The 24892-nt window shown below is 35.1% G+C and overlaps 1 long non-coding RNA gene and 1 other non-coding gene across 2 annotated transcripts in view; both read left to right on the forward strand.

Moving 5' to 3' along the window:
* Nucleotides 1-24892, forward strand: part of LOC129404257 (uncharacterized) — a 733623-nt gene that overhangs the window by 543533 nt on the left and 165198 nt on the right. The window lies entirely within an intron of this gene.
* Nucleotides 5276-5468, forward strand: LOC129401122 (U2 spliceosomal RNA). Its single transcript, XR_008628118.1, has one exon. It is a non-coding gene; the product is annotated as a U2 spliceosomal RNA (small nuclear RNA).

Below are 24892 nucleotides of genomic sequence, written 5' to 3' on the forward strand. Positions count from 1 at the left end.
TGATAATGCCTCTGCTTCCTTCTCCACTGAGTTCAGGATTTGCATCTCAGTGGGATGTGTTCTTCATGGCTTTGGGCTATTTCAGCATAGATAATTACTTCTTAGTTTATTTTTCCAAAAGCTTATACTAGCCCTCCTATCTAACTGCCTGAACCACCCCCCTCCCCACCCCTAGAGATTTTATCCCTATAAATCTTTAAGGGATACAGAGTTGATATTTCATGTTAACAGAGTTCTGAGAGAGAGAGAGAGAGAGAGAGAGAGAGAGAGAGAGAGAGAGAGAGAGAGAGAGAGAGAGAGAGAGTTAGTTTACGGAAAACAAAAATAATAAAGGCCAAAACAAGCTTTGGTTCCTTCCTTTCGTTTTCATTTGTTTTCAGTGGGGAGTTGATATGTGCTAAATAATAGGTTTGTGAAAGGATATTTTGTACTTTTTACTAGGAAAATTTAAACTGTAAAGACAAACAAGAAGCAATATTACAAACCAGTCTCTTGCCCAAATGTACCAGATAAGTTGACATCATCTTTGAGAAAAGTAAGATTTTTTTTCCTCTCTCCTTTATCTATTTTTTCCCCCATTTTGGCACAAGTCACTAGCATACATCAGGAGAGTCCCTGCATGTATGCTAAGATTTTGACAGTTTGGGGCTGCTTGTCCTTGTCTTTTTATTCTTGTCACAATCATTCTTGAAAATGGTTTCCTTGCAACAATGAAAAAAATGTGTTACCAGGTAGTTCATTTTCTAGCTCCTATTTTTCCTCAGGAGTTTCAGAAAATTGGGCCCTAGAGAACTGGCTTTATCAACTACTAGAAAAATTGCCATGAAAATATTATCAGACACTCCTGTCATTTAATCCTTCATCAGATACCAATAACATCAGTGAACATATCCACTTAAATATGGCTTTGGTCCAAAAATACAATCATAACAATTGGTAGTCAGTTACTCAGTATATGGACTGGATAAAAATTGCTTAAAGTAAAAGCAGATTATTTGTATTTCTCCTGGTTTATGTTTTTGAAACTTGGACAAGTTTATCTCCAATTCATTTTTAGTATTGGTACCAAATGTAAATGGGTTTAGATTTTGTATAGTACATGTGACTTTATTTTGTAACTTTATGAAGACATTAACACATTTTATAAGGAAAAGTGATTTTGTCTCTGTAAGTATTATTAGCCTGCCATTTGCATAGCAATGATATCCTGGTACTCTTGATTACTGTAAATAACTTCAACTTTCTCACCAGACACTTTTTCTATCCTAATTAATCTTGTTTTAATAACAATTTTTCAGAGGCAAGAAATAAAAAATATAGAACTAACAAAGGTGCTAATAGAAAAAATCTCATCTGCTTCCTGTTAAATTTCATGAGGGATTAGATTTGCTGAATCTTTAAAGAATAAAATGGCAACATAGGACAGGAGAGATAGTACAAGAAGTAAGTGGGTGACCTGGGAGTGGTGCCTGCTACCCCAGTGGTCCCCTGAGCTCTGTCAGGAATGATTCCTGAGCAAAGAGCCTGGAGTTAGCCCTGGGCATAACCAGGTATGGCCCCAAAAAAACATGCAAAAAGGAACAGAGCAACTTGTTTATATTCTCCTTTATTTTTCTACTACTTGTTTTCTGGTATGTTAGAGACCGTACTAGTGTCTTAGCCCATCTTTGAACCATAAAAATAAAGGTACAATATTCACAGAGTGACGGTGGAGATTCCGAAATTTTTTTTTAAACTGGCAAATCTCTTATTGGGTCAAGATAAATTGAATTTCTTATTATGATACAAATCTATGTTAGGTAAGTTTCACTTCAAGAACTAGACATATCAAATACCATCAAGTGTCTGTTTTTCTTGCTATTCTTAACTATTGAAATTGAGTTGCACAGAAATTATTTAATCACACACCCTCACCCACAGGGCAGCAAAAAAAGTATAATCCTGGAGCTGAAAAGATAGTACAGTGGACAAGGTCAACACTGTGCTCCCTGCTGACTGACCAGATATTTGTGATATCTATTATTATTGAAATGTTTTTTGTGTGCATCATGAGTAGATATTTTTAAATATTTAGTTATTGCATTCTATACTTCCATTTTTAGCTCATTTTTAAATTAGTGAAAACATCAAGTAAGAACTTGATCATGTGTCTCATAAAGAAGAGTGGATTGATCCTTATTCTTTGCACCAAGTAAGAATTAGCTTCCCCAGAATTACAGGTATCCATTGGGGAGGATAAAAAGATTCACTAAAACTCAGAGTGGAGAAAGAATTGGAGTAAGACAGTGAAACATTAGAATTTACCCTTGAGTGTCTCAGAATCCTGTGTAAGATAGAAAAACAAAACAAAACCCAACAACAACAACAAGCAAAACACCACTGCCTTATAATGATAAAAGGCTTTAAGGGGATTACATAATGTAATTCCCTTTCTCTAATAAGGCACCTGGGTAGTTTCCATTTTATTCAGACATATGAGCCAAAATTCTGCTACAACATTTTTTTTTAGCTAAACCATAGTAATTTTGCTCATTTATTTATTTTTAAACTTTCCTGATTATAATGCTCAAAATATTTACTTATATTAGAATATGAACCTAAAATGTAAATGTCATATTCCAGAGGAATAATTGATTATATACATATATATACAGTCAAGGATATATGAAATTTATACATTTTTATGAAAAAAAAATAATTCTAGTGTATGTTTTTTTGAAAGGGAAAAAAATACAATTAACCAAGCCCCTATTCTCTTTTAAACATGTACCTCTTTTTCTCTCTCTGCTTTTTCTACTCTTTGGCATCTCTCTCTTTTCCCCCACCCTCATATCTCTCTGTATTTCTTTCAATAAAAATTATTTTGCTTTATTAAAAAAACTATTTTTTTTAGTCACCAAAAGCATCAGCAAACATTATTAGTTCTGGGTAAATAACTGTACACTTATTCTAAGTGTGCTTCTTTAGTTCCTTTCTCTTTAATAGGTCTACATATTAACTCAAAACTTTGTAACCTCTGTCTATTGGCATTTACATTATTGAACTCTAATTTCTTTATAATATTCTTCTAGAGATCAGGCCCTACTATTCTTCTTGACATCACACATATAGTGAATGTCTTGAACAATAATTATTGAAGGAATAAAGAAATTAGTGGAGTTATTATTATACAAGGTGTAAAATTGAACAAATTTTCAGAGAATGATTGAACAATTGTTTATGAGCTATTTATACTTTATAAACATGTGACAAAAACAAGGGTTTTTGTATGTCCATTTATTTGCGTTTGGTATCTTTATTTGATTTGGGGTCACATCCAGTTATGTTCAGGACTTAGTCCTGGTTCTATGCTCAGAAATCACTTCTAACTAGGGGACCGGGAGGTGTGGGAGCGAGGGGGGGGGTGGGTGTGTCAATACTGGGGATAGAACTAGGGTCACCCAGTGCAGGGCAAGCACCTTATGCATGTGCTATCTCTCCAACCTTGTTATAGTTTTTTCTATGAAACATGAAGTATAATTGTGAAAGCTTTTTAGTACAAAATGTTTTTATTTAAATTTGTGGATCTGGAGATAGAGTAGAGTGGTAAGTACTTGCCCTGAATGCATTACTATCCCCAGCACCACACAGTACCTTAAGCTTCTCCAGGAGTGATCCCTGAATGCAGAGTAAAGAGTAAGCCTTAAGTCCCATTGATTGTGACCAAAACCTCACCTGAAATCTTATTTGGAACATTTATGGATTAAAACTGGGTGCCTCTGCCAAAGTAACTTGTCAATCACTATTATGTAATACTAATACTATCACTTAAATCTCTCATAAAAAATATTTATGGCAGTATTTGAAAACTTAAAATAAAGTTATATGTAAGCCCTGCATGTTATGATATTTAATGTTATTAGAATAATTTATTATTAACTATATGAATATTTACAGTTGCATACCAGCAAAGAATGGTAACTATATTATGATCTATTTACATAAAGAGTTTAAAAAGCAAAATAACAATATTGACATTATTTTTGGAAAAAAATTATTAATAATAAGCTTAGTGTGATTTTTATGTCAATACCCCTTTGAGCAATAATCTGAAGCTTTCTGTATCTGATTTTTGTTTACAATTGTTTTTGTTTTCTACTCACGAGGAATGTTTCATCAAATTCAATACCCCAGGCAGCAGAATATATTGAAGGATCTATGGCAAATTTTAGATGAAATAGCTTGATCCAGTGTGAGTTTCAGAAAATAATGAGGATCGTAAAAATGAGACAGAATTTTAGAAAGCTTGACAGCAAACTTGTCATATAATAAGGCTGAGAGAAATAATTGACTTAAAATTACTCTCTATATATTGTTATATATATTTGTATTAAAATAGAAGTAATGAAAATTTAATAAATCTATAATTAATCTGCACTGGTATATAAATTATAAAGGTGCTTTCTTTTTAGCATATCTATAAAATGTAGGTATGTTACACCAAGGGATGTGTGACTTGTCTTATTAGGTGTTGCCAATGTTTTAAATATGCATGTTTTTAAAACTGACTCTTGTAGCATCTAAAATGGACTTGCAATGGTTTATAGTTGTAATACATAGTTGCTTAATGCAGTGCAGTGGTAGCTAGGATTTATGATTTTGAATAACTTTCTAACAGCACTGAGGTCCTTTCTTCCATTGCACAATAAGTTGTCTGGTGTAAAATTGACTTTTATTTTCATATCGTTTCTTTCCAACTTAAAATTGACCATACAGAAGGTCATAAAAGGGGTTGTAAAAAATATGCTTCAGAAGAAAATGTCTGTATGATTTGATGGAAGCAAGAAAGAGTCATCATGAAAGTTGGTTCTTCTGTTGCTAAAGTCCTGTTAATATTATGTTGATTTTAATCACTGTATCACTGTCATCACTGCCATCCCATCATTCATCAATTTACTCGAGTAGGCACCAGTAACATCTCCATTTGTCCCATCCCTGAGATTTTAGCAGCCTCTTCTTACTCATTTTTCCCAACGATTGGAAGCTCGTTCAGGGTCAGGGGTGTGAGACCTATCATTAATGTTTTTGGCATATTGTGCCGGGCTCTCCCAGCAAGAGCTACAAGAGTAATATATATTACTCTCTATGATTTGTTACCTACTGTCTGCACTCCATCAAATAGAATGTGGTAATTATGGGAAATGGGTAGGAAGTGTCTTATAATGTGTCTGGAAAGCAGCCTGGAGAGTGGTGGTGGATGGGTACTGGCTGCCAGTGCTGGGTCCCTTGGGGTGGGGCAGGTTCTCGGCCTTTTGGCTAAGATCAAGTGTAGTATCTATTCTTATCAGTTTGTTGACTTTTAATATCCAGTGATAACCCTTATGGTTGTTCAGAATGTTCCCTGTTCAAAGGCCTCTAGCAGATGAGGAGAGATAGGAAAAGACATGTTATATTCTTTCTCTATACCAGATTTAATACATGTTTTCATTTTATCTAATTAGGGAAACATTCTTTATTTTACTCTAATCCAAAAGGAAACAGCTTTTTGTTCCCTTTTAGGCAACTAGCACTCTGCTTCTTGGGGTTCTTATCTCTCATGAGTTTCCCCATGTTCCACGATCATTAAAGTAAGTGAACGGCAGTTATATGGCACAATAGAAATTTTTCTCCTTGTGTTCTGTGACCTAAATCTGTACATATTCTTAATTGTTAAAGTCCTGTTTCTCACGTGTGTTGAACAATCCCACATAATGGCAAACAGAAGAATGAGTTTGGAGAGAACTGGGGTATTGGTGGAGGAACCCTGACACGGGTGGTGGGTTTGGAGCTGGAACATTATATGCCTAAAACTATTCTCAATAGCTATGTACATCACGTTGCCTGAAATTAAAACAATAGGGGAAATCTTTCTTCAAAAAATGAGGTGAATTTCTCATTGTGATTCTCATGGTTTCTGATTTTCTTGATATTCACTGGCAGTGGCTCTGAGTGGATCGTCCTCTCAAATTGTATTCCTAAATGTTCAGTTCATCAAACCATTCCTTATCTAAGGAGAATAATAGAGCTCAGAATCCAAGAGATTAGTTTTCCAGTTAAACTGCTTAGGCTGAAATTCCACTTCTTATAGATTTTCTGAGCTTAGCATAGATAAATTTAAGCTTTCTGTGTTTTTATTTTCTTATAAATAAATTGAGGATAATGATGATGCCTACCTTTTTAGTTGTTATATCAAATTAGAAGATAAATAAAAGGTAGTATATTGCCATGCAGTAGGCAAATTCTAAATTGTTTAAAAATCATGTTCTATCTAATTTTAAAGAAAAATCTATCTTCCTAATGTATAATTAAATAAAAATTAAGTAACACTTCAAAAATATATTATGCAGAAAAATTGCTAATATAAATAGCTAGGACTAGAGCGATAGCATAGAGGGTAGGGAGTTTGCCTTGTACGCGGCTGACCCAGGTTCGATTCCTCTGTCCCTCTCAGAGAGCTTGACAAGCTATTGAGAGTATCCTGCCTGCACGGCAGAGCCTGGCAAGCTCCCCATGGTATGTTTGATATGCCAAAAGCAGTAGCAACAAGTCTCACAATGGAGACGTTACTGGTGTCTGCTCGAGCAAATCAATGAACAACGGGACAACAGTGCTACAGTGCTACATAAACAGCTAAAGTGAGACTGGAGCTGTAGTATAGCAGGTATGGTGTTTCCCTTGCATGCAACTGACCCGGGTTCGATTCCCAGAATCCCATATGGTCCTGCAAGCACCACCAGGAGTAATTCCAGAGTGCAAAGCCAGGAGTAACCCCTGTGCATCGCCGGACGTGACCCTCACAAAAAAAAAAATTACCTCAAGTTTTATATGCATACATACCCACACATACATTCACATGTACTTGGGGAAATGTAGCTTAAAACATCTTTCTCCAACATTTATATCCTGGAGGAATTCTTAGATCTTTTCATTTTCTAATGTACATTAATAGATTCTAGAACACTTTGCATGACCTATAGTAATTTACTCAAAATGCTAATTCTTTCTTGTTAAGTTATCTCTGACATTCTTTCAAGTTGTCTCTTTTGTTTAATCATAATCCTATCCTACCAATATTTTATTTAGCAATTAGACATTATTTAGCTTATCTTCTTTTGGATATAGTATGAAATGTCTTAAGTGTTTAGTGTAAAGTCACCCCAACTCTACATTATTTCGTTATTAAAATGTGAAGTCTCAAGGCTGACAAGAGAGAATAAGGGACAGGTCATTTGCCCACATAGATTCAATTTCTGGAATCTCATATTGTCCCCCAAGTACCTTCAGGAATCATCTCTGAGCAGAGAGACAGATTAAGCCCTGACCATGACCGGGTGTATCCCAAAATTAAATAAATAAAAGTGAAGTTTCAGCATTCTAAGATAACCAAAAAAAAAAAAGTCTTTATGTTCAGTGCATTTTGGCTAGTATTATCTCATTTGCTTAGAACATCCTTCTTATGGGGACATTGCAAATAATATGAAGTTAACCCTCGAATACCCCTGAGCCAGGCTTTCTCCACCAGGGCCCTTCGGACGGGGATGGGTTGAGTTTCCCTTCCCACCCCAAGCAGAGCCCTAGCAGTCAAACACCTCCAGAACCCAGCCACAACCATGTTCATGGCCATTCTCCACATGCTAGCAGGAGCCTCTTGCATGAAGGAACCGGCAGAGGAACCCAGGCATGCGGGACTCGGGGCTGAGATCTCCAACTCTGCTGGAATTGGGACTGGGCCTCCTCCACCCAGACCCCCCCACTTCCAGTAGCTTGGCAATCACACCCACAAATGGCCCCCAGCACCATGTAATCCCATCAACAGCCAAGATCCAGAGACTATAAAACAAAGCTCCTGGAAGCGCACAGCCATACCACCTCTTATATTCTAGCCCACTGATGTGCCTAAAGCAGCACACGTTTTTGGTTTTAACGTACTTGCTTATATTCTCTGATATACAGTCTCCATTCTCCATCCCTCTCGAAAGCCCGGCAAGCTGCCAAGAGTATCCTGCCCCCACGGAAGAGGCTGGCAAGCTCCCTGTGGCCTATTTGATATGTCAAATACAGTAACAATAACAGGTCTCATCCCCTAACCCTGAAAGAGTCTCAAATCGTGGGGAAAGATGAGTAAGGAGAGGCTGCTAAAATCAGCGATGGGACAAATGGAGACATTAATGGTGCCCACTTGAGCAAATGGATGAACACCAGGATGACAGTAATACAGTGATACAGTGAACCCTTGCATATTTTATTTTCAGAAAACAAATAAAATGTACAGGAGCCTCAAATAAATTTACTTAATTACAAATTAAACAAAACTGAAAATGGTAATAGAAATTTTTTAATAGTATTTACTACTATTGACCAAATTATATATACTAACATTTTTCAACTTTCATTAACTATATTTAAATCTATAATATCTTCCCTAATTTATGAGTGAGAAAATTGAGGTACAGAGAAGTTTGCTACAGTTCACACTATTTTTCATATCGTTGCTTTGTTTTGGAATTTGAGCCTGCAAAACTTGATTTTGGATCCTGTCGAATAACATTGGTTTGTCCTTGCTTCTCCCACAGGTAGCTTAGGTTTATTGAGTTGCACCCATGACAGTGTTCCCAAGACACACCCAATTCTACCAGGCACTCTTAGTCCTATATTGCTTTTCTCTTTCCTTTATGTCCTCTGTATGGTTCAGCATGTTCTTTTTGTATAGACACAGGAAGACAGTTAATACTATGCTTTTGTAACATGGGAGTTAACTGACTCCAAATAATATTTACTCCTGAGCATTCCTCATAATTACTTGACTTAAGCCTCAGTTTTCCTTATATCCTAATACCCCACAAAAGGAAGTTAGGAAGCAAGGCACTTGGATGGACCTAGGACAATCCAAAAAGTACCCTGGCATTGAAAGGGGCAAGCAAAATGCCATAAAAATATGAGAAGTTAGGAGCAAGGTCATGAAACAAACTCTGTCATGACCCCAGAAGAAGTAACTGAATAAGGACCCTTCTGGAGTTAGGTAAGACTAACCTGGCCTGAGGACTGTAGTCTGAGATTTATAGGGAGATGGCCCCAGGAAGAGCCACCCTTTAAGATTAATATATCTCTTACTGTGTTGATACAAAATGACCAGAAATATTAATAAGAAGTAAATTTAATATGATTGTTTAAACAGGTTACTAGCTATGGAAAGGAGAAAGCAATACACTCTTACATGGAATCCTGCCCTTGATCAGATCTCTTAGTAATCTAGAGTGCTGAACCCACAGATGAAATTTTGTCCTTGAGTTAATCTCCTAGAAGAACTTCCCTGGAGGAAAGACTTTACATCTGTTTATTGTTATGATAATGTTCAACCCCACTTATGTGTACCCCCACCAGACCTGGGTTTCAAGTGTTAAGAACTGAAGTAATGGGCTGGAGTGATTTTTCAGCAGGTAGAAGATTTGCCTTGTATGAGGTAAACTGGGTTTAATTTCCAGCACCAGCAGGAGTAATCTCGGAGTGCAGAGTCAGCTGTAAACCCTGAGCACTATCGGATGTGGTCCAAAACTGGAAAAAAAAAGTGAAATTATACTGAGTTTTAAAACTTAAATCCTGAAACTGAATACATAAGTCTAATTCATACATTTATTTATTAATGTAGGAGAAATATTTGTGTAGTACCAAATAATGCTATTTAGAGTAAATCATATGCATTGCTGTTAATTATGGCTGATCACCATGCATCAAACAATTACTGTAAGTTTTACTTAAAATTTTCCAGAATAACATATTTTTTGTGTATTATATTAATAAATTATCAGAACCAAAGAGAGATAGTACATTGGGTAAGGCACTTATCTTGCGAGCAACAAATCCAGTTTTTTATGAACAGCATATGTCCCACAACCACTCTTAGGAGTAACTCTGAGCATAGCATTAGGAGTAATCCCTTAGCACAATTGGGCACGGCAAACCCATACCTTACACACACACAGACTCATCACACACACACACACTTCTGTATATGGAAAATAAGCACTTACTCTTGCCAAATGTTGTTTTATTTTATAAAAAATATTTTAGTCTCTTTGATTTATGATATTCATAATGACAGGGTTTCATAAATAAAATTCATGCTAACACCACTTTCCACCAGTGTCAGCTTCTCTTATCACTGTCTTAGTGTGTACTTCTCCTAGTCTCCCATCTCCCCTTCAGTGACATATTTCCTACTAAAAACCAGTTTTTAGTTTCTGTTTGGTTTTTAACTATGGTTCCTTATATACCACATAAGAGGGAGATCATTCTGTATCTTTCCCTTTACTTCTGACTAGCTTCACTGAGGATGAAAATATAATATTTTATTGTCCACATAGTCCTGTATGCAGAGAGAGTATTCTGGCTAGTTTTATTTAAATGTTTATATTGAAATGCTGTGGGTCATCATGAGTATTGGAGTTGAAAGAATGATTCCTTTAAGGTCAGTATGGTTGATCTATTTTTTTTAATGTGGCATTGTATCAATGCAGACATCCAGAGTTGATGTGCATTCATGGGTTCTAGAATAAAATACATGACAGTTAAAGATTCCTGACAAAAATTTTCAGACAATAAGAAAAAGTTTTGAAAGAATCTATTATGTTCCTCCTGCGGGATGTTGCATAGGTTTACCTTATAGTTTACTTATTTTTCAGACAGCTCTGCAAAATAATGTACTGAGTTACATCCATTCATGTGAAAGCTTTAAACTAATCTTGGAAGCATGTATGAGACTTCATACATGCTTTTGTTTAGAACTAGCAAAATGAGAGTTTCTCCATCTATAACTGCTTCCTCTCTGTAGATTGTGCACACCTTCCATTTTCTTAATATTCTGCACTATACCTTAAGGTTGCAATACTCTGCTCTGGAGTTTATTATTATAATGCTTTTTAAATCAGTGCATAGGACACTCTAAAGTGTGACATGACTTTATGTGATAATGGAAAACAAATCAGTAATGCTAATATCTTTGCATTTGAAGAAGTCCATGATTACAAATGCATAAAAAACTGGCTCTTGGTGTAAGAGTGAAATAAGGTTGAAAGCTATTCACTGTTGGTTGTCAAAACAGTTTTTTAAATTCTCAGCCCTGGAAAATTAGCTTACTGTCATCCCAGCAGTCTTTTGCCATGAGAGCCATTATTTTAATTTCTTATAGAAATTCCTGTTGAGAAGTCAAGCTCTGCAGTTTCTTGTCTTATACAAATCAAATATGATTATAGATATGTTATATCTCTATACTACAGCAGTGACTAATGTCAGAAATGCTAAATAAATCAAGACTTTCTCTGGACAATTACCCTGTCCTGACTCTGAAGATATAATCAATATCATTATTTTCTTATCAATTTTATTTTTGCTGTGAGCTCTTTGAAGAATCCTTCTAAGACACAAATGATTGTTTAGGAAGGTGTAAGTGCAAAATTTATCAATGTATCATTTTGCATTGATTATAAGGATTTGAAAAATCATGTCAAATTAATATTAAGTACCTTTTTTCTTACATAATGGTCCTATTTTTGAGTAATTTTACTTTAAAAGTATCACAGTTTCTCTTTTATTTATTTATTTTTGCTTTTTTTTTACACCCAGCAATGCTCAGAGGTTACTCCTGGCTCTGCACTCAGGAATTACTCCTGGCGGTGCTCTGGGGACTATAGGGGATGCTGGGAATCGAACCTGGGTTAGCCACATGCAAAGCAAATGCCCTACCAGCTGTGCTATTGCTCCAGCCCTCTCTTTTATAGTGTAAAACGTACTGTAGCAAATGTAGCAAAAATATTGCTACATAAGAAAAAATAATTAAGATATATAAGAAGATGAAGATATAAAATGTGTGTAAACAATCAGCCAATATTATAGTTCTACGAGCTTTAGAAAAAGAAGTTGTAAATATTTTTACAGTTTATAATTTTTATAGAAAATCTTTTTACAAATAGAAGTTTTTTTCTAGGTCATTTATTGTAAAAGTCATTGGCAATATTATTGTGTGACTTAAGTCAGATGAAGTAGTTACTTGGCAGAAAATTGCTCCAACAATACCTTCAAAAAATATTTGGGAGTGGTTATACAAGAAGCATGTTTGTCTATAGTTCCCTTTAAAGTGGAGTTTCCAAATTCAAAAACTATATTTGTAATGTATCTAATTCACCAAATAGTAGTAGAAACAGACCAGAAATTATATAGTGATATTTTTGTTTTATTAAAAGATGTATTTGTATTTGGGTTTTATGTTTTGTTTTTCTTGAACATTGACACAAAGCAAGTTTTTATGTCAGTGTTCTATGAGATTTACTTGGGAAGTAGACTTAATTTCTAACATGTATGTCTATTTTATTTCTTTGTAAAAATATTTCTCAGTCTGCATTAGTTAATTTGTTCCTTTTGTCAAAAAAAAATCGACACTAAGGATAGGAATTAAGTTTAGGACATTGTATGATCTCCTTATATCTCTCCTAGGTTACACATGATCAAATAAATATCATCTTACTATATAGCTATTACTCAAGATTATTAGTTAGAATCACACCGTTTTTTCATAGGCTACTATCCATGTGTATATTTTCTTCAAGGAGGTGTCTCCTTGTCTTAATTTTTCTCACCTGTAGCTATCTAGTTTTTCTATTAATATTATTTAAAAGAGGATTTCCTTTCTTCCTTTCATTCACCTAAGGCTTTTGTCATAGATTAACTGTACAGATTAACCATTTGACAGATTAACTGTCATAGATTAACTCTAGGTTCTCCATTCAGTTGGTCTGAGTAAATACCTTTATTCCAGTACCAATAGGTTTTATTATTATTATTATCATTGAAATGTTAATCTAAACAATGAGGTAATCTAACACCAGTGAGAATGGCACATATCTTAAAGACTGGAAACAGAGTTGGTGGAAATCTGGTGAAAAATTCAGTGTTGGTGGAATGTCACTAGCTCAGCCTCTATCAAAAACACGGAGAAAAATATATGGAGCATCTCTTACAAAGAAATCTCAATGGATATTTCTCAAAAATGTAATAATAGAGCTTCTATATAACTTAGCTATTCAACTTCTTGGCATTTACCCCCCCCCCAATCGTGAGAACAATAATTTTAAGAGATATATGCTCTCCTATGTAAATGCAGTCATAAGAGTCAGAAAATGTAGATGCCAAAATGTCTAAACACAAAAGAATTGAGAACTGTGATGTAAACACACAATGCAATACAGTTCAGCTATAACAAAGGATAAAATCTTGCAGTTTCCTGCAACATGAATATAACTGTAGGTATATTAAGTGAAATAAGTCTCAGGTAAAATCATGAATAATAGATGATTTCACTTATCTGGATGTGTATACACACACACAAAGACATACACAAAACAAAGGGATGCATGGTATTGAACTATGACAAAGCCCTCACCTTGGATTTCAGAATTCAGAACACAACAAGTTGGAGAAGTGGTGGGGGTTGAAGAGGAATATGAGAGGTGATACAGAGACCATGGTAGAGGGCCTTGGGCCCTTTGGTGATGATGAACTTGCAAAAACTGTACATTGAAGTCATAAACATTAGCACCACTGTAGCCATGTTACCTAAACAGTACTACTACTACTACTACTACTACTACTACTACTACTACTACTACTACTACTACTACTACTACTACTGTAGCACTGTTGTCCTGTTGTTGATCAATTTGCTAGGGCATCAGTAACATCTCCATTGTGAGACTTGTTGTTACTGTTTTTGGCATATCAAATACACCAACAGTAGCTTGCCAGGCTCTGCCGGGCCAGTGGGATACTCTCAGTAGCTTGCCATACTCTCTGAGAGGGGCGGAGGAATAGAATTTCGGTCGGCTGTGTGCAAGGCAAACGCCCTGCCCTCTGTGCTATCGCTCCAGCCCCGGTGGAATGTAGAGAAGCAAAAACTTAAGATTCTTACTAGAGCAATTCCAAGAGTAGAGGTGCCCATGTGTAAATGGGGATGAGCAGGTTTGGGAATAGGGCAGGCCATGGTGAGGATCTGGTGAAACATCTTGTACCATGAATTAACCCTTGAGAGACAGGAGTCTATGGGGCATCATTGAACTCAGAGAAAAACTTTGCTTATGGAAATGTGAAATGAGAGTTGTTTTCTAGATCATATATATAGAAGACCACAAGGTTTTCAGGAGCAAGCCGGATTCCCCAAGAACAACTAATCAGACCAAAGCAAAAAAAGGTCATTTGAGTAATCTTCTATGTTGTGAATTGATAATTTCCAGTGGGGATAAAAGTGATGAACTCTTATCTGCAGAGTATCATGCTGAGTGAAGTAAATCAGAAGGAGAGATACACATACAGATTATCTTCCTCATATGTAGGGTATAAAGAAACATAATAAGGAAAGGACAATGTCTAAAGGCAATAAAAAATGAGGACTTGTTTACAAGACTGAGCTTGCCTCTATGGGGGACCATTGAGACACTGGTGGAGGGAAACAGATGCACTCATGGAGGCTGTGGTGCTGAAATGCTGTATTCGTGAAGTTCTATCATTAACAGTATTATAAATTTTGGTCCTCATATAGTTTTTCTTAAATGATGGGCTCTGCTAACCAACATAAAGCTATTCCTTAATGATGAATCTGTTTTTGAATTCGCTGGATGCTATTTCAATTTCTTTAAGAAAATGAGAGACAAGTATTTTCTTTTATGAAAAGAACAGATTCATAATAATGATCTATAGCAGTCTTAATAATAAATGGCTATGCTTTCTAATCATCCTTAGAAAGTCCACAGATCAATTTGTCTAAGGATAAAATCATTGTTTTAGTAAACATCTATCCTCTAATTGATGTATGGTTGACAATTCCAAACCACATTTATTTTGAATGAACTTGAAACCATTTGCATCGTAAAACTATAATTTCAATCAAAACAAACAAATTTTCAGGTTTCTATTTTAAGGATAAGTGTTCACAATCTAATTTGAGGTTCTGCTTCACACCTTTTACTTGTAATGCCATTTGATAGTATTTTAAAACAATTTTAAAGTTAATTTTTGGTACTAAATATTTCAGCACTGAATAGGTCAATTGAGGAATATGTTTTAAACATAGTAACTAAATTATTAACTCTTCTCAATGAAACACTTTGAGCTAATTTTCCTTTTACTTTTGAGATATCACAATCTTGCTAGGGAGGCAAAAATAATTTCTTTCACTCTATATAAAAGATGTATTATAGGATTCTATCAAATTTTTACAATTCATAATGACTCTTAATGTTTTACTATAAATCATAAATTTCAGGTTGATTCTTGATTTTTTTATGATTATCAATTTTACTATAATTCATTAAGTCTTTATCTTGTTGATAATTAAAACCCTGACTTCTTTCATATAAGCCAAACATGATTATAAAATTACTATATGATGATAAATATGATAGTAAAGACTATGGCCAGAAATAAAATGGTTAATATTTTTCTTGACAATTATATACTTTGTTGTATTAATATGTAAGTATATTTTTCCTATACTTTTATATGGACTTTTATAAATGTGCACATATCATTATTTAGAATGAACTATGATGCTTATATCTTTCAGTAATATTTTATATTCTATAGGGAGTTATTGTATTAATAAAAATAAATTACAGTTGTTAACGTGTAAAAAATGTAATTATTTTATAATAAATTAATTTCAATATTATCAACCTACTTTCTAAAGACTTTTTTATTTGTATCTACTAATTGAGTTATTAGAGGATACTTTTTGATTCATGTACATACTTTATTTTGGTTGTATTTTTTTTTCAGTTTTGTTTGTTTCTTTTTGGCATTTGGGCTACACTCACCTGTGCTCAATTTTACTCTGTGATCTGTCCTCAGGAATTACCCCTGTTGGTGTTTAAGCTACTATAAGCAGTGTCAGATATTGAACCCTAGTCAGCTGCCTGGAGGGCAAGTGGCTTACCTGCTGTACTATCACTCTAGCCCTCACATACATACTTTATTATTATTTTTTAAATAATGTAGGAGTACTGATATTTGTTCAACCATTAATTAAGCTACTTGAATTGGGCATGAACTCCATATTATCTTTTTTTAAAAAAATTCTATCACCGTGAGATAGAGTTATAAAGCTTTCATGTTTGAGATTCAGCCATACAATGATGGAACACCCATTCCTCCACCAATGCACATTTTCCACCACCAATGTCCCCAGTATCTTCCCCTGTATCCCTCCTGTGCCCCCCCACATACCAGTCCTCACCCTGCCTCTATGGAAGACAATTTCCCCAATACTCTCTCTCTAATTCTGGGCATTATGTTTTGCTCAAAATTTTCCACCACCATTCAAGCCTACCTACCAGAGGCAGAAGCTAATTAATTTATTTTCCATTGCTCATTTTGAATATTATGAGAGCTTGCATGGCCATGATTGTAAATGTAAATTTCTAGATTGTAAATGGTTGAGTTCCAGAGAAATCTCTGTATGGCACTAACCCATTTTGGAATTCAATTGGTAGTGTATGGACCAGGACTGTTGGTGCACTAAGAAGGCAACTGGAGGCAAATTGTGGGCATGAGAGTCAGTCTGCCGGGCAGACGGGGACCCAGGGAGGGGCAGCCTAAATTCGCTGCTGCCATGTGACCTGGAGATTCTGTCCTGGAACCTGCATACCTGGGCCTTGCTTGTGGAAGCTCTTGGTCACCAGGATTCCATCTGGAGTAGGAAGGGAGACTGCACCTGTTCCATCTAGCATGCCCTGGTGAAATTGGTCTGGCACATACATACTTTAACATTTGAATTACTCATGAATATTTAGGCAGTTCTGAAAACACTGAATATTTAAAAAATAGAAAACATAAACATCTAAGATTCATATAGAAACCCAAATAGTATTTTTATAGTGAGCAGGGTTTGGGTCCCACCCAGCAACACTTGGCACCTATTTTTGGCTCAGTGCTCAGAGGTAACTCTCAGCAGTGCTCAGAAAACTGCAGTGCTGGGGATTGAACATGGATATGCAGTCATGCAAAGCATTTGCTCCAATTCCTTGAACATTTTCCCTAGCCCCAAAATATTATGTTTAGGTTAATTTTCTTAGAAAATTAGAGATTTACTATTCAGGCATTGCACTTACTTGAGTAGAATTTTTAATAAATATGCTATCCTAGTTATCCTAAATTTGCTTAAGTTTGGTTACTAAAATTAATATCAAAAATATGCCATCAAAGTTTAGATTTTAAGTTAGTCTTATAAGAACAATCAAAAAATTCTGAAATTTGGATGCTAAAATTCATATATTACAGAGAGTAGAAGTAGATATTAATCTGTAAGCTACCACTTTATTAAGTGAACTTGTTCCATTTTAGTCACAATGCGGCTTTAGAACTGTCCTTGAAATCCCAAATGAACAACTGAGCAATTTCTTTTCCAGTCTTATATCTGTTGTCCTTCACTCTCTGCATGTGATGGCATACCCTCTCATGTGAAAAAAAGAGATCTAAATAATGGGCTGTTTCATCAATCACTTTTAATCTGAAATATTTTCTCAACATCTTTCAGGTTGCATTTTATTTCTGAAGTAGAAGGTCAGCCACTAACATAGTCAAAAGGATGATGGTTCTTCCCTTGAGGTATTAGATTTTCCTTTTTAAATTTTTTTTTTTATTCCACTGCCTAGTTCACACTCTGTGCGGTAGGCTGAAAAATACATTTTTATTTGCCATCAAAGTTTGAAAGATATTAAAGACATTCAGCTTCTTTCATCTAATGTCCAAGTATATGGCTATGAAACAGAGATTAAAACAGTTCCACAAATATTCTTTTCTTCAAATTCATTGGTTGCAATTAGTTCTTTAATAAAGCATGACCTCTTTTCTCTCCAGTAGCATTGTTGAAAAGAAAAAGCTATGATTAGAAATCAGAGTACTTGGTTCTAGTCTAAGCTAATCAACTTCTTACTGGCCTCTGATACACAACAATTGCTTGATAAATATTTATATAGGACATGAATTAATTAGTAAACAATGCAGCAATGAGTACACCAAATCTTTGTGTTATGGTTGCAGAGATTATCAGAATAAAAAATATCTCAGTTTGAATGCAGTCATCATCAAGGTCTTTGTAGAAAGGAAAGGGAAAAAACTCAGTTTACTGAATACATCTCAGAAAGTATTCAACTATAATTTCTACTGACTGATAAGAATAAATAGGCCTACTGAAATTCTACTTACACTCACTCATTAATTATGTGTGGAGAAATTATAATTTGACTCTGATAAAATCTGAATTCTAAAAAATATTCATTGCAAAGATTGAAGTACTAAACTCCCGATTACAACTTTTTATTTTTATTATTTGGCTTTGAACCTACATATACACAGAAGTACTTTAAGGCTACTCCCAGTTTATTGTCTGTGATGAGATCAGGTGGTGCTAGGGATCAAACATGGGCCTCCTTCATGCAGAGCAAGTGCTCAAGTTCCCTTGAAAAGATCAAGTGAATAGGATTTTAGGGGTATTGGATGTCCTGTTTTGTGACTCTTTAATACTGCTTATTATCTAAAGATAAACCTGTGTATTTAAATTATGAAACTCAGCAATTATTATAAAATGACATAAAACTGACTTTCATCATCTTCTACAACTTTGTGCTGTGTTTTACCCTTTCCAAAATTACACATTGTGATATCATCATCATCATTATCATCCCGTTGATCATCAAATTTTTCGAACAGTCTCAGTAACATCTCCATTCGCCCTAGCCCTGAGATTTTAGAAGCCTCTCTTTACTCATCCTTCCCAATGAAACCTCATTGGAGGCTCTTTCAGGGTCAGGGGAATGAGACCCAGCATTGTTACTGGTTTGGGCATATAAATACACCATGGGGAGTTTGCCAGGCTCTCCCATGTGGGCAGGAAACTCTCGGTAGTTTGCCAGGGTCTCCCAGAGGGAGAAGTAGGCTATAAGATGTCTTCTTGCAGCTTGATCTTAAGTCTCTGGATGTTGGCCGTTGGTGGGATTACATGGCATGGGGGCAGGGGCAGGCCCTGGGTGTGACTGATTAGCTACTGGAAAATGGGAAATCTTGGCAGAAGAGGCCAAGTCCTAATCTGAGCAGGTTGGGAGGTTTCACTCCTGGGTCCCACACATCTGGGTTCCTCATTGTGATATAAAAATTATATTTCATGCTAACTCCTACTATTTCAATTAAAATAGATTTAGGTATCATATTATTTAAAGACAATATAATAGCACAGCGGGTAGGGCATTTGCCTTGCACAGAGCCAACCAGGGTTCGATTCCTCCATCCCTTTCAGAGAGCCTGGCAAGCTACCAAAAGTATCCTGCTCACACAGCAGAGCCTGGCAAGCTACCCGTGGTGTATCTGATATGCCAAAAACAGTAGCAACAAGTCTCACAATGGAGATGATACCAGTGCCCAATCCAGCAAAATCAATGAACAACGGACAACAGTGATACAGTGCTATATTACATTATTATGAATTACCTTTTGTATTATTTAATGCTGACAAAATTTAAAAACATGTGGGGACTTAATCTTTCTTTTTTGGTGGGGAGGGTCACATCCTGCAATGCACAGGGGTTACTCCTGGCTCTGAACTCAAAAATTACTCCTGGTGATGCTCAGAGGACCATATGGAATGCTGGGAATCAAACCCGGGTTGGGCACGTGCAAGGCAAACACCCTACCTGCTGTGCTATTGCTCCAGTCCCTAGGGTTTTAATCTTCATAAATGATAAAACTAAAATTTAAAGTTGTTAATTATCTTTAATAAATGTTATACATCCCCTTGGAGGGGATGGGCTTCAGCTTCCCTCCCCATCCCGAGCAGAGCTCCCGGTGGCCAAAGACCACCGGAACCTAGCTACAGCCATGCTCGAGGCCCCTCTTCACACGTTCGGAAAGGCCTCATGCATGAAGGTACCAGCAGAGGAACCCAGGTGTGTGTAATCCCATCAATGACCAACATCCAGAGAGAGACTTAAAAGTGAGCTCCCAGAAGCCATATCTTGTAGCCTACTTCTCCCTCTGGGAGAAACTGGCAATCTTCTGAGAGTTTCCTGCCCACATTGGACAGCCTTGCAAGCTTCCCATGGTGTATTCATATGCTAAATCCAGTAACAGGCTGGTTCTCATTGCCCTGATCCTGAAAGAAGCCCCAGTGCGACATTGTTAGGAGGGCCCAGTTGAGATAGACTTCTAAGATCTCAGGGAAAGGACAAAATGAGAGGTTACTGAGCCCTCACAAGAAATTGGTGATTAACGGGATTTTGTGATTGTGATCATGATAAACGTTTAACTTCTCTGCCAATTTTGCATAGTTCTTGAGCTCATTAATGATTCACTTTGTTTCTTTGAACTTTGTGAGTCAAAGATCAAACCCAGGGTCTCACATATGCAACAATAATGTTCTATTGCTGACCTATATCTCCATTGTTTTCCCTCTCTGAAGATGAAATTGGCATCAAATGTTGCCTTCTTTTGTAACTGACCTGGGTTTGATCTTGACCCTCTAAATGATCTGACGGATCTATCCAAGAGTGATACTTGAGAGAAGAGGCAGGATTAAAACCTGAATGGTGCTAAACCTGAAAACTTTGTAACTTTGTAACTTTCCACAATAAAAAATTTAAAAAAAAAAAAAAAAACCTGAATGGTGCTGATGTGCCCCTCCCCAAACAAAAACAAACAAAAAAAACTTACCTTATTTTATATAAATAAAAAGGAGGCAAGTAAGATATAAAATACATATTTTTTCTCCATATGTATACTTCATGCAGGTAAAACTTGAATTTTTATGTAGGATCCTGGCTTTAAATCCTTTTTTTAATTATCTGATCATAAGAAGTCAAAAGATATGTACTTGAAAGCCATACATCTGGAAGTCTGAGATATTTTCAATTGCTATAAGAGACATAATTATTTTGAATCACAGCTAAAAATTTAATTTATATTTTCCTATGGAGATCTATAATATTCAGGTAGAGATGAGATAATCATATTGGTACATCGGACATTGGTAGGTTAATGTTTTATTTGGTGAATAACAGGAATACAATCTTACATACTACAGTTTTTAAGGGGTTTGAACAAACAGGAATATGTTTGTTTCAAATAATGTATTTGAAAACTAAAGTCTTCAGACTTGTTATTTGATAAGTATAACCTTAGTGAGTAAATATATACATGAGTGACTATATATCATAAAATGGTGATTTCTTATATTTCTTGAAAAATATTAACCCAAGTGCAATTAAAAACAAATTATGAATTATAATTTAAATATTTGTGTTTACCTTGAGAAGAATTTTTTATTTCCCAAAAGAACTATACTTTTTGGTCTAAAAATTATACTTACATGAAAAATATATTGAAATATTATGTTTATGTACTCTTCCATTAAGTTGCATACTTTAGATGAAGCTACCAAGATATTGCCTATTTTCCTCCACAGTAAAATGCTTGTTTGTTTTTCCAGTGGTGCCAAGTGCTTATCTCATAATAATTGTTGCAATGCTAAGCAGTCATTTTCTACTAGTACATTCAGTTATAAAATATTGAATCACCCATTTCTACCTACAAAGCAAGATGAGCACTTAATTTCCTCTGGGTGTTCTGTGAGGGGATATTTTGGAGAGTTCTCATGGCACTCCAGATGATCCGCTGTTACAATATTAGTCTTTTAATTTTACTAGATTTCTTCCCAGTCCCTTACCTACCTAACAATCCTCTGCCCAAGTTTTATAGGAGGCTCTAGCTGAATTGATATAATAAAGAAACTGTACTCTAAAGGATCAGTACTGAGAATAAAATTTTCTCACATCCTCAGTAGATGTGTTAAAAAAATGTTAGCATAATTAGAGAATCTAGTAATAATACTTGTAGGCATTGCTTTTTTGTAGATTCAAACTTTGAGTTTTAATATGCATTCCTAATACTATCATTGAGTCATAGGAACGATAAATGTTTCCACTTGGGAGCAGAATAGACATGAAATGGCATTTATATATATGTGGGGTATGGGGAGGGTACATAAAATTTTATTCTTGAGTGTGATTTTTGCCAGCTTCTTATTTTGTATATATTAAATTTTTTAAAAGGAATAACTGAATTTTTTTAGTAAAATAAAAATTTTGTTTCTATTTCTCTGGTCAGTTAGTATTTTACTTTAAAATAATTTTTTTCAATAGCTAAAGTATTACATCACACTAATTTAATGATAAAAAATGGTACTACTTAAGTTTAAGTCAAGTTTGAGTTTTTGGTCACAGTCACTGTCACTGTCATCCCGTTGTTTGTCGATTTACTCGAGCAAGCACCAGTAACATCTCTATTCCTCCCAGCCCTGAGATTTTTAGCAGCCTCTCCTTACTCCTCAAAAGATAACTGTATTACTTTCTCCCATCATGGGAACTGCTGTAAACGTTTTATATGTATTAGCTAATTAATCTGTGAGTAATGACCATTTTATATGAATAAGTTCACACAGAAAAAGACTTTAAATTGTAGAGTAGTTTCAAGATTGACACCTAGCCAACTTCCAAGATTAAAACTCTATGTTCAAAGGAATATTTGCAATGGTTGTAGATATAAAGATGTGTTATATTTTGTTCGATTGATCCAATATAAAATGGAATAAATAATAGATCAGAAAGTCTTTTGAAAGGTAGTAGTTAGTCCTTAAAAATAATGTATAAAGTTACCTATTGGAATTGCACCATTGATAAATTTAGCTTCAATCATCACGATCAGTAAGAAGATCTTTATCTAAAAATATGTCAGTTTTATCCCAGCTCTGTCCTTTGAAAGGAGTGGAAATTTGAAGTCAAGTATAGATCCGCTTGATCTAAAATGGGTTTAACACTCTACTTTCTACTCTGAACTAGGCAATAGTTTGAACTACCACTTGAAGGACTGAGCTCCAGTGTAAGTAGCTTCTTATAGTGACCATCAGAGTAACTAAATTGATGGTTGGATTATCTTGCTGATACCATCGAAAATTCTGTGAGTCAAAATCCCAGATGGTGTAGTGTGAATGCAAAGCTACCACAGGTGTGTAATAGAGCAAATGAGGTCAGTCATCTGTTTAATACAAATTATATTCCTAGAATTTTAGTGTTAGACTCCCCACTTATCATAAAAGTCACCATTTCTCAGTGCTTATTAAATGCCAACCATATATTAATAATTTTTACCTTACCTGTGGAGTCAAATAATGGGTGGGGACATTAGGAGTGGAGAAATGGTTGTATCTGGGTATACTTACACCTGGTGATACTCAGAGGAATATATGTGGTTCCAGGGATAGAACTGGGCTTGGCCACATACAAGGCAGTGTCTAACCTTCGACACTGTCTGGTCCAGCAGTCAAATTATTTTGTTATGTTTAAGTGACCTTTGCAATTAATTTATTGAATTAAGCCTGTAATATAGACATCAATTTAGTTATGTGATACCGGGGTTTATGTAGTTTTTGATTTTAATACCTAGAAAACATGTTCATTATAAAGAAAGGGGTTAATGGCACAAACTCGAGCTAGATACTATTTAGTCTCATCTCACAGTAGATATCAGGAAGCTAAGAATTTTGTAGTAATTGGAGGTTCATCATATTGTCAAAAGTATATTTATGAAACATTCAAAACACACTATTGATGACTTCTAAGTTATGTAAGTTTTAAGTTAAGTTTTAACAGTTAAAACAATATGACAACATGTGTTTTCTCAAAGTTTTGGAGTCAGTATCACACACAATGCCTTCCTACCTGGAAGATTGTGTTGAACAAATAAAAGGAGTGTGTGTGTGTGCATGCACAAAACTGTATGCTTGTATCTGTTGATGGCAATGGAAATGTGGTACATTTATCCTGTACCTTTTTTGCTAGCCTTTCCCTTGTTTTCACTCCTAAGATTTAGTTCATGGCAAGTCTTTCTTGCCAGTTTCTGCTTGGGTCACTTATGACATACTGTGTAGTATGGAGCCTCATTTCTCAACAAAGATTAAAAGACCAACAGAAATATTGACTTTCTAAGGACAACTTTATATTTCAATCAAAATCTTAGGCTATGATGCTTAGGCATACTGAACATTATGTCTATTTTAAAGTGTTTAAAAATATTTCCAGAAGGGCTAGAGAGATGGTGCAAAGGGCAGAGGGAGTGCATGCTTAAGCATGTTGTCAACTGTGTGGCCCCAAAACTAAAAAATATAATTTCTTCAAGAAATTATAGATATATCTCTTTGCTATTTATATGAAAGGATAAGTAAAGAGACGCTTCTAAAATCTCAGGGCTAGGACGAATGGAGACGTTACTGAGACCACTCAAGAAAATAGACAATCAATGGGATGATGATGATTTATATGAAAATATATTTTTGCATTCAAATTTATATTGACCATTTATTCTTTGATGTCAATATTATTTTAAAATTTCTTATGTCTCAGAAACTTGAGGTTAATTGATTAATCTATTGACTTCAAATATTGCATGTATGTTCTCAAAATTACTGCATACTTTTTTCTAGGTTGCATGTATAAAATGCTCATAGTTCTGTTTTAATTTATTTTATATTGTATATTGTATAGAACTGGGAATAGAGAATAGTCTTAAAATTATAATATTTTTGACTAATCTTAACAAAGAGTGATACTGTCAACCAAGACTTAACAACACACACAAAGAACACATCCCTTTACTTAAAAGATGGTGATAATAACTTTTCTCGTGCATTTTCTGTCATGATATTAGCTTATATTACATCTTTGCACTTTTATGCCATTGTTCTGTCTGGTTTTATCCAGGAAGACTAGACACTTACTGTAATTTTCTATGT

This window comes from Sorex araneus, chromosome 1, assembly GCF_027595985.1.
Source record: "Sorex araneus isolate mSorAra2 chromosome 1, mSorAra2.pri, whole genome shotgun sequence".
Taxonomy (NCBI): domain Eukaryota; kingdom Metazoa; phylum Chordata; class Mammalia; order Eulipotyphla; family Soricidae; genus Sorex; species Sorex araneus.